This window comes from Corvus moneduloides, chromosome 12 (genome assembly GCF_009650955.1).
Source record: "Corvus moneduloides isolate bCorMon1 chromosome 12, bCorMon1.pri, whole genome shotgun sequence".
Lineage (NCBI taxonomy): Eukaryota > Metazoa > Chordata > Aves > Passeriformes > Corvidae > Corvus > Corvus moneduloides.
Window position 1 is genome coordinate 18,487,426 of NC_045487.1, and position 12,015 is coordinate 18,499,440.

Genomic DNA, 12,015 nt, shown 5'->3' on the forward strand with positions numbered 1-12,015 from the left:
CTCTGAAGCCTAAGGATCACCATGAAATTCCTTTCCCAACCCAAGTCTGAGCAGTTATATTAAGCTCAATGGTATTGCACAAAATATCAGAGAGGTAGTCCAAACATGGAATTAATCACTTGCTCACTAGAATAAGGAAAGTATGAACCTTTTTGACTGATCACTTCCAGCTGTAAACCTAAATATCAGAAAAATTCCTACATTCCTCTTACTCAGTGCTCCTTTGCTGTGAACTTTCAAGCGATTCTCTGATGTTTTAAACAGGAAATTAAACAAAAGGGATTCAAACCATGTACCTTATCAAAGCATACTGTACAGAGATAGAAGGATGGTCTGTGTTCTACAGTATCAGCTGAGTGAGATCAGGGCTTTCTGTTAAACCCTCTGAGGGATCAGTCCCTGCAGAAATTGTAGACACTACAGAAACCAGCCATGGATACCTGACATCCTCAGGAGATAACAGGTTTGGGTTCAGGACTTACCTTCACCCACTGGAAACCTGCTGCCAGTTGATGTAGCATATTCCACACATTTGCAATGCCACTCCAGGAGCCTGTGACACGCTGCCAGCCCTCTGCTGCTGCTCAGCCACTACTCCAGCTCTGGCTGCAAAGAAGGAAAAAGGTTGTTTGAAATCCAAAGCAGTGGTGGCACCATAATAAAAGGAAACTAAAGTCTGGCCTATAAACTACCACAGCAGCCTAAAAAGAGTCCAAAGACAAGCAGTTAAATATTACTTATGATTAATAAATAGCCTTTACCTAGAATCACAGACCAGCCAGGTTTGGAAAGGAGCTTAAGGATAACCCAGTGTCACCCTTTGCCATGAGCAGGGGCACCTCCCACTATCCCAGGCTGCTCCAAGCCCCAGTGTCCAACCTGGAACATTTGACAGACTTACTTTTGCTACAGTGTTCCCATAACTAAAATTCTTGGGGCCATATAAAAATTCTCTCAAATCTCTTTTTTGTTATCTATAGAAAAAATCTGTTCTGGTAACATTATCCAAAACAAGACACACTGTAGTGAAAAAAGTAACAGCTGCAGATGCCATTAACCAGCAAGATGTGCTTTGAACATTTCTAAGAGCTCTAAAGGCATATTAGAAAATTAGTGGGTTTATCATTATGATGGAAAAGGGAGTCGATTATCTTAGGAAGCAGAACTGCCACTACAGTAGTGAAAAAAATACCTAAGGTAAAATATCTGAAGCAAAAAAAAAAACCCCAAGTGCCTCTGCCTGCAAGTTCATCTACAGTTGTTTCAGTGGTTACAATTCTTTCATAAATGGGTCAGGAAGTCGAGCCAGTCTGGACAAAGGGAGCAGAAACAAAAAGAAACCTGCTGAACCATTTCTCATAGGGTGAGAAAATTGGTATAGTTAAGGATGATCACAATTTCACAGAGCAGTCTCTCATCATCCCAGGTGTTTCTGACGATGTCCCCACGCAAGTAAAATATAAATAAAATATAGTTAATGCGACTGAATGCGAAGGAAATAGTGTGATCTGTTGTTACCTAGTGGTGCGGACACTGCATTCCTGAGGTTCATTTGAGACCTTGGTAGACACTTAAACAGCCCTAACTGAATTCTAGGATGAGCCAAGGAAATCAGGCTAGATTCCCCAGTACCTCCAAATTTATTAACTGAAAATTTCTACAACTAATTATTTTAAAACAGCCTCTGTAATTTGGGCCGATAGAGCCAAGTCAGTAATTTTCTGCAATGTTTAACTGTTGAAGATGACTCATCTGTATCAATCCTTCATTTTATACCCACTTTTTACCCCCATTAAACCAATCAAGTTTAAATTGCAAAAAACCCAGTTCAGCAGCACTGTTTAAACTTCAGAGTTCCCAGCAGAAGTGTTGAAAAGGAAACAGGCATTGACTATTTTATATTCAATATTGCACAAACATATTTCATCCTTCTCCATCAAAGCAAGAAATAAAGTCATGTGGTTTCTATGGCCCCCAATGACTGCTGATGCATTGACTCCCTTTTAAAAATTTGGGATACCTGTGCTATAAAAGCACATTCCTAGACAGTGGATTTTGCTAAGGTTAAGCTCTGTGGAGCGGTGAGCTGTGTGATCACTGAGCCACTAATGTAAAAGCACCTGGTTTATACAAGTACTCCACACATTCATGCTATGAAGTACCTATGGCACTTTGAAATATATCCATTTTGCAAGTAATTTTTTTTTCATAAAGGACCCTTTTGAACTAATTCACAATTCATATGAATGACTGAAACTGAATAAACTCCCTCATTTTGATCATTTGTTCAATATCTTTACTGAAAACAACATCTTTATGGATGAGTTTGCAGCTCAAGGTTCCTTTACACCCAAGACATTTGAAGTTCCTTGGATAAGGACTTGTCAAAATATCCTCCTAAATATCCCTACCATTTAATTTTTTAAGCTCTTCTTTTGCTTTTAAAAGCCTCAGAGCTTTGATAACAGACACTACTAGTCCCCACCTGACCTGCAGCTCTATTAACTTCTCGCTGTGCATCCACCTGACCACCAGCAAAGGGACCAATCATGGAACCACAGAGTGGGGCAGGCTGGAAGGATCTTAAAGAATAATAGATACTAGATACTAGATACTAAATAAATAATAAATAATAAAAAATAAAAAATAAAAAATAAAAAATAAAAAATAAATAATAAATAATAAATAATAATAAAAATTTCACTGCCAATTACAGCCTCTATCCTGTCACACTGCATTTCAATAGATATCAGGGGTTAAAAACTGATATTTTTTGCAGCACCAACCATTATTAGAAGTAAATAAATCTTCATACTATCATCAAGCAAGGAGAAACTCCTCCAGATACCAATTTTCATTAAACACATGGTTTGAGACTGCTGCATGATTTCCATCCTTGTGACTGTAGACAGAACAGTTCAGCTGATTAACTGATATTTAGGTATAAGATACCTACTTATTTTCTATTACCATTTCATTTATCAGATGCCCATTATTTACTCTGTAACATGTTTTTATGTTCTAATTTTCTCTGCAGCTGAATATGCCTTCAGTAGTTCTAATAACTTTATAACACTTACAAAAGGGCAAAAAGCCAAAAACCCGCCAACTGCTGTGTTTACAGAAGGCTGTTTCAAAGTCCAATTATAATTACAAGAAAACTAAGAAAAAAAAAAATCCATTAAACAGTTCCAATGCTCCAACCAGATTTGCCACAGTGGCTCTTTAAACCACAAGGCCTAACAAGACTTTTTGGGGTAAAAGAAGCTGTGGCTTCAGAGGCAGTTTATGCAAAGTGACAACTGGACCAGTTTGGAAATGTGGCTAGTGAGAGGGGAAGGAGCCCCCAGCCCATTGTCACTATGGTAATTATTGCACAATGCCTGATGTGAAATGGGCAGAGGCAGCAGCTGAATCCGGCATTGTCCTCGCACGATAAAAAGATTTGGAAGTCTGAAAAGCAGAGGAACGGAATCTCACAGCTTCTTAGAGTCCCCTCTGAAAGGGCCATTGTAACATCATCATAAATCCTGGGCTCCCCAGGCACTTGACAACTAAAGCAGTGGACAATAGAATTCTTGTGTTGGACAAAACACTCCTTGTCTGCCAAAGGGCTTATCTGCTTCATTTACAAATGTCTTTCATTGTACCCAAATAATTCCCTATTAGAAAAACTATTAGGAACAGCACTAAATAAATATTCACAGCTTTGTGGGCCGTTTGGCAAAGTGAATAAACCAATACAATCGAGGCGCCTGCAAAATATGAGATTTACGAGGAGGAAACCCAAAGCAATCCCAAACCTCTGTTTATTTTCATTTTCCCTTTTCCTGACACACTGCACACGTTTGTCCCTCTAAAACAGAGCCAGGTACATTATTCTCACCAAAAGAGATTAAAAATACTAGAAATCTGCAAAGATCTCAAATTGGAGCAAGATTGTATCCAATGTGCCCCTAAAATATAAATACTTCCAGAAGAGTAGTTACAGAAATAAACTTGGGAGCGTATCTGAGAGTTTAATGAAATAGAGACAAATTGTTCACAATCATGAGAGGATTTAAACTGTGGGTTTATAACTACATATGCTTAGGTCCCACTTACTGAGAGATCCAAAAGCATCGGGGATGAGTTTCTGGAAGGAAACGGTGCCAGATTTTTTGCAACTCTTTTCAAGCCCAATGAAAATTCTGGTAAATATCACAGAAATGACTGGAAGAGACTAAAATATTCCATACATACAAAACTTCAAAAGGCATTTCTAACACAGTCAGAACTCCATTGCCTCAGGTTTCCACATGAATGGTTATTTGATTACAATTTACTAGAGAAGTGCCTATGGAAAGACAACTGACACCACACACAATGATTAAAGAAAAACCCCAATAATCTAAATTGTTGCTCAAGCAAAGAGTGCTGACCATATTCAAAGTGCCAGAGACAACTGTATGGCTGAATTAAAACCTGAAGTCAAAACTAATTGACTGCATTATTGATTATAAACTACTTATTCAAATCTAATATAGAAAGAAGGTTTTTACACAGCCCAGGCAAATGGGCTGAGTGGCCGAAGGGCTTTTTTCCCCCTGTGATTAATTATTACAAGCCTACAAAAAATCCAGGTATTCATAACCTGCATATTAAACAGATTACTCATATTAAATATTCAGAGTGTACACAATAAACAACAATACTGGTAAAAAAAAAAAAAGAAAGAAAGCTAACATAATTTAAAATAAAAATGATGCAGGTTTGAGGTCACAATCAGAAAGGTTTAGGAATATGTGAACTTTCCATGGTTCTATCATGAATTTGCAGTCTGCCCTGCCACACATCACTTAACCTTGTAGCCATTGCTGAAAGTGAGCAAAGGCACACTATAAAACATTTCACCTCTGAAAAATGCACTAATCCATATAAAAATCAGAGGAAAGAGGCTGGAATTCAGAGCTCCCACACGCCAGCTGAGGAGCTCTGCTGTTTGGGTGCAGAGCTTCCCCATTTCTTCTCTCACTTCTCTCCTCAGTGCATAATTTAACTGTTCTAAAGATGTAGGTATAAATTCTGTCTTAAAATAAAGTTTAAACTTGACTTCCCCGATGCCGTTTTTTGGTGTTTGCTGTTCTATGCGAGGCACTGCCCAAACTCCCCTCCCTTCTGAAGCTGGATCATCTGTATAAATATAATTTGCATGAATTTATTCTGATCATTTCTGCAATTTGCATTTCAGGAACACAGCCTCAACAAAGTCTGTTTCCTGCCAGCTCTCTGAGTTTTATTCTAGTCCCTACTACATGGCACAGCACCACACCATATTTCTATATAGAGTAGTCTCTGTTTAGGTATGAAAAATGGATCTGCACTGAGGTTTAAGTCTCAGTGTAAAAGAGGGATTATTTAACCCTGCTGGATAACACGGATCTGGAGGCCTTGACCAGGATGAGAGACCTTGGCTGTGTATAAATTGCTCCTGCAAGCCATTATCTTAGCAACTTAATAATCTCATGCTTGGACTCACCTTGCAGGGGAATCTATCTTTCCCACCAACCTCAGGCAGCTAAGCCAAGCAATGGGAATCCCACAGGCAGCACCCAACAGAGCAGCCCAGGATAATTTAGGTGGGAAGGGGCTCTGGAGGTCACCTGGTCCAACAGCATGGCTGAAGGCGGCTCCAAATTCAAAGTTAATTTAGGTTATTAAGGCTGTCACTTTATTAATGTCCACAGCTGACATCAGCAGCATGACCAAGGTCTCTGTGTGGACGTGGACACTGAAGGACTTCCCATCTTGTGCTGAAAGATGGTCAGGTGCAAAGGAATGGAACAAAGCCAAGGGCAAGGACTGCATCAGAAGGGATAAAACAGCAGTTTGTATAATCTGCCTTACCCGTACACATCCATGGACAGGGCCTGTGGGCAGGCCGGGGTAGCTAACCCTGATTTCAGAGCTGGGGATGTTCTCGCTGTGCTGTGTTCACTCCTGAGCAGCAGACAGGGGTGTCCCCCGTGCTGAGCAGCAGAGACAGGAGCACACATTGTCTCTCTCACTGCCCTGCACCACCACAACACTGCAACACTCGAGAGTATTTTTGTTGCCTTCTGTTTCTGAGGTAGGGAAGTGTTGATGCCTGGATCCGACACACAGAGTTCAGGCCTGGAGGAGCTGTTCTCAACCCAAGAAGCCTGACATAAAATGAGGATTTTGACTGGAAAAGTTGCAATATCCTGTAGCTTTATCCAGAGGGAAGGGCCCTCCCCACTCAAGGGGGATGCCTCATGCAGGACACACAAGAGAAGGACAAAACACAAGAGCTGCAGAGAAGGTTTCACACAAACGAGGTTCTGTTCTAAGCAGGGTAACAGCCCGTTCCTCTTCCTCATGAACTATTCTGACTTGATACTCTCCCCAAATATTTCCCCTGGTGCTCCCATCCCTTCCCCATCCATGCTGCTGTGCACTGGTTGCAGTGCCACAGGCAGGGAGCCGGCCGGAGCGGCTGCTGCCAAACCCTGCGCTCCAAAACCCATCCACCACCCTCAGCAGTCAGCTGGGAGAGCACAAACCAGGGCAGAAAGGAAACTCAGAAGCAGAATAGCTGTGTGCTCTCATGAGAGACAAAAAGACGTCTTACTGCTTTGCAGAATGTTAACAGACTGCAGACTAAAGCCCAAACCTCACCCATCTGAAGCCAAATTAACCAGCAGGATAGAAAGGGGTCATGTGGGCTCACAAGGAAAAAATTAGCCCCCCTCCAAAAAGTCTCTGCAAATCACATGAGTGCCCAGTCCTGTGCTCACCCAGTACAATATGACTTTATCAGCTTTTTCTTGCTTTTGGGTCACAAGGGCCTGGAGGCAAACGATAGGCCCTGGAGGATGAAGTCTGTATTAATTATCCTCATGCTGCTGCAGCCCCGTCCTACCCAGGTACTAGGAATACAAGTGGATTGGGAGGCCTGCAGGCAGGTATGTTCTGTCATTTTAAATATCATAAATCAAGCCCTCTGTTTCAATGTTTCCAACTTCCCTGAGTTTCCTCTAAAATCTAAATTTGGGAGAACTGGATCCACAGCAAGCAGCCCCATACTTTTTCTGCCTACATGCTTATATAGATGTATATGCATGTAAATAAATACGAATTTAAAATTGTACGAGTTTTTCATGCTTAAATAAATATTTCTATGTACCACACCACATATAATTCAAACTACATACATGTGGGAGAAACACTTCACTTGTACTCTAAAACTTGACTTTTTATTTTTGTTGTCTGGCAGATTATCTCAAACCTTTGTTCTTGAGCCTCTACAAGTAAAAGGCTTGTATATATTCCCTCTTGGAAAAGCATATTCTGCATGCAGAGCATTCCAAATCAGTTCCTGCCATTGCAGGAGGCACACAGAGCTGCTCTGAATCCTTCTGAGTCACGCTGGAACTCAGCTTCCACCGGCAGCAGATGTCAGACACCACGGATCAGGAGTTGTCAGCACTGAAATATTTTTATGGCAAATTTTCCCTACAGTTTTTTTTTCCTGGTTTGCTTCCTCCCCTTGCCATTTTCCTATTCTTTGGTGCTTTTCTTCCACTAAACATGAATGGCCAGATCCTTCCTCTAGAGCAAATCCATAGCAGAGGCGGTCTTCCCTAGCCTTTGGTGCTCTATTTATATTATCTTTCAGGAGGCTGTTCTCCATTTCTTTCCTCTGGCTTTCTTCTGCTCTCTTTTATCAATCTCTTCTAGTGACCTCAAAAGAAAACCTAAAAACTGAGAGCCACTGAAGTATATGCTGAATGCCCCCATTAGTCAAGCTGTAGGGGACACTCAGCACAGAAAATAAATTCAACGAACCTTTGGAAAAATCTTTATATAAATGTTCTACAAAATCATCCTGCTGGTTCCAGGTCCACTGGAGACACCCAAGGAAAAATAATTCTGGGACATCAGAGATACAATAAAGGAGAATAGCTCAGAATCTGTCCAAGAGACTCAAGAGAGACAGAATTCTTTGGTCTCAGGGACATTTTTTCCAACCTTCTTCCTTTTATTAATAAATAAAGAAAAGAGGAGTTGTTCAAAGTCACCACAGAGATCTGATGTTTCTGAATTTCTGTGTGCCTCATTCAACTCACTGAATATCTCTGTCAGCCCAGGAAGATTCATGATTCATTCTGGGGAGCCTATTGCAAACCCTGCAATGACTCTTCAAACATTTGTTAGGCTTTTAAAAAAAGTTTCATTCAATCTTATTTCAGGACCAAATGCATCCCTTTGCCTATTCCTATTCCATTCTCCTCCCAGACTCCCAGAGGTCACGGCTTGTCTAGATCTGGGGAGGGTGGCAGGAAGGGAAAATGGATCATAAATTCATTTTAGGTCACCCAGAAGCCATTCTGTCTCTGTCTTTCCTCCCTGGCTTTTCCTCATTTCCTTTTGTGTTTCCTCAAAGGACATTACACAGTTGGCTTCTCAATCAAGGACAAGGCAATGTCAAACACATTAATTTGTCTATGAAACAGTCTTTAAATGTTGACAAAAGAAAGCCTAAAGAAATGCAGACAGACAAGATAAACACTACTGATTCCAAAAAAAAAGAAGCCCAAATCCTCTTTAACTGGTAATTTCAGTTTTCAGAACTGAACAATACTGAGCAACCGGTATCTTGATACTGTCATAGTAGAATATATTCGTGTATATATAATATATATATGCACACAGAGATACTTTTAATGTATATTTTATATATGTATATGTATATAATTTTAAAGAAATGATCATTAAACTCAGCTAAATATCAATAAGGATTTGGAAGATGAGGAAGGTCTAGGAGCATTTCATGATGCCTGCTGTGCAGTTTCTACTCACAACTAATACAGCTTTGCAGAACTCCAGCAACATTTATAGCAAGAATGATATGACTTTCCACCACCTATAATTTCAGGGTATCGCTCCAGAAATTACAATACACTTATATTTTTTATGGAGTTACTTTCATTTGCTAACCTGCCTTCCTATCTGTTCTTGGAGCTGTAACTTAAGCACATACCTGTATTTCAGCTGCAGCAGGTAACGAAGTGCTTGTAGCACTGAAGCTCACAGCCAAAATGAACCAGAAAAGTTGACGATATTAATATTTAACATTTGTCTGCTCTTCATTATGCTGCCCAAATAGCACCAAGGCTTTCATTTTCTGTAGTGCAATTATAACAAGCTACGAGCAAGCGCATTAGGAGGTTTCTTCCAAACAGTGGTTGTGAAGTAGAAATACACACAACCAAACAATAACAGAGCAAGTGCTCTGCATATTCCAGAGAAACTGCACAATTAGGGAAGAATTCCTGCTGACATCCATCAGTGATATCGCCTGATGGAGACAGTCCTGAGTGCTGTAGGCTGTTCTTTAAATAACAATAAATGAGCTCCAGAGCACCCCTGGCAATCATGTGGTAAACTCATATTCAACCAACAAGAGGATGTATTTAGGAAAATATAAAGATCATATAAAAATAATAAAAAAAAGCGAACACAAAGCAACAAACCCTCACTGGCTGAAAGATGAGAACCTGTCTCCGCTCTTTCACCAGATTTCCGAAGCACGGCTACTCTCTAAGTTTTTTTGGGACTGAGCAAGGAGTGCCCAGTGTTAACATACCTAGAGAAAAAGGAAGATTGCATGGAAATAACCTCCCTGGGAGCTGGGAAAGGGGCTCAGGCTGGAGCAAAGGAGGCTCAGGGGGGACCTTGTGGCTCTGCACAAGTCCCTGACAGGAGGGGGCAGCCGGGGGGGTCGGGCTCTGCTGGCAGGGAACAGGGACAGGAGGAGAGGGAACGGCCTCAGGCTGGGCCAGGGGAGGCTCAGGGTGGGCAGCAGCAGGAATTTCCCCATGGAAAGGGTGCTCAGGCCTTGGCAGGGGCTGCCCAGGGAGGTTTGGAGTGGCCATCCCTGGAGGTGTCCAAGGAAGGGCTGGAGGTGGCACTCAGAGCTCTGGGCTGGGGACAAGGTGGGCATCAGGCACAGTTTGGACTTGTTTCAACCTTAAAATTTTATGATTCCATGATTATAATTCCTAATAAAAATCAAAGATTACTTTATAGTAATGAAAGGAGTCACTTTACCAACTCTGCAGAAATGTGACTCTCCCCAACAGCACAGAAAAGCCTGTTTGCCAAAAGTTTATCTAAAATAGATAAGTGCAATTATTTTCATACAGCAGTAACTTTTTTTCCTTTTCAACTGAATTGAACAGGGATGGAAGAATATTCCAGGCCATAACTGAAGCCTCCTGGGTGGCCTTGGGCAGCTTTGCTGGGAGTATCTACACAGTGCATTGCTGGCAGATGTGAGCTTTTCCTGCCCGAGCTCCAGGCTGAGTTGAAGCTGAATAAATGTGGTTAGCACAGCACAGTGTGCCCAGCCCACCGGGTCCTACAGCGAGCCGAGGCACAGAGCTTGTGATCAGAGCTGCTAATTCAGCCCTGGCACGGGGATAAACGCGTTTGTGTGGCTGGGCTGGGCTGAGGTGCCATCTGCCAACAATTGGCTTTAGCAACACAGCCTCTGCTCCTCAGCTCCAGGGGCTGGAGACAGCAATTGACGCCTGGATCTGGGAACGGCCCGGGCAAGGTGAGCTAATTTACTCTCACAACCAGCGTTAAGATGCTCTAAACCCAGAATGAGATGGCCATATAATGATTTCTTCAGGGAGCCAACCTTTTTCCATATGTGTGCTGTGGAACCGAGCCAAATGAAGGCTGTCTGCACACTTACTGTTCAATTTGGTGAGCTCTCCACTCAGATAACGTAAATACACACTCGTGTCTGTGCTATCAGCTTCGAGTTCATGAGACTTATGGGTACTTGACAGCTCAACATATCCAAACAAACCTGTTATTTAGTGTTCAGATGGTGTCAACCTGAGTTATTGGGAAACAAGCCCCCTAAGGATTTTACCTGAGTGTGGACAACTCAGCTTCAACACCTCGCTGGTCCTCCAGTCACAGAAATGATAATTACACTGCAGCCCTTTCTAACAGACAGCATCCTGCATGCTAAATTATGGCTGAACACTTCACAGAATTCATTTGAGAGGTTTCCAACACAATAATAAGCTTCTCCACTCCCTTTTAAAAAAAGAAATCTAATTATTCATTCTGTCAATCTCATGCAAGATGTTCATTGTTTTTACATTATTGTTTTCTTATTACTGTAACTGCAGTGCCCAGAGAAAAAGAGAGTATGAGGAATAAACCATAGAAACTCCACTAAATGTTGGATTTTTCCTTTTATAGTTTGTATTTTCTTCAAATGCTGGGTCCATGCTCTTAATTTTCAGGGCACAGGAACTGCCCCAGCCACATTGGAGAAAATAAACCTCACCAGTCCCTCACATCAAGACAGTATAATTTTATGAGCAGTTACATAAATTGCCTTCCAAAATACTTTGTGAAGAAATATCTTGTGGTATTAAGAAACACACACTGCTGTAACTCAAAAGGTCAAGATTTCATGGTTTAAAGCACTGCACATCCACAAACATGGTAAATGGACTGAAACAAAAATGACCAAAAGTTGCAAGTTTCAGAGCAAGATCTGGTGTTTCATCAAAGAGATAAACCTGGATGAGTACCCAAGGCACAGTCCATATGCTGCTCTTCCTTATCTAGGTGATAATCCACAGTTTCACCCAGCTGGCCTGAGGCAGCCACAGCCTTCACAGCTTCTAAAACACACAAACCTGCAGAGCTGGACTTATGGACACAGATGTTCCCAAGTGCCACAGGAACAAGGAGGAAAAGTGCACATTATCAGGAAGCTGAAGCACAGGCAGCTGGAAGTGGAGCTGCTGAGCTGGTTTTTACCCTTCTGGTTGCTTTGTACCCTGGAGGTTTCCAGTACTGGAGTTACCTCGGTAGAGCACAGGAATATTTCAATTAATTAAAAATAATAATTGAAGGAAAGGACATTTACAAGGAAGAAGAAAAATGATCCAAAGCACCAAAGATTTTTTTGACCATAAA

The 12,015-nt window shown here is 41.5% G+C and overlaps 1 protein-coding gene across 1 annotated transcript in view; it reads right to left on the bottom strand.

Annotated features, from left to right (window-relative positions):
• The window catches only part of CDH11 (cadherin 11), an 81,482-nt gene that overhangs the window by 40,999 nt on the left and 28,468 nt on the right, over positions 1-12,015 (bottom strand). Inside the window, exon 2 of the mRNA XM_032121489.1 lies at positions 483-606. The gene's annotated coding sequence lies outside the window, so the exon portion shown is untranslated. The remainder of the gene's footprint in view (positions 1-482; positions 607-12,015) is intronic.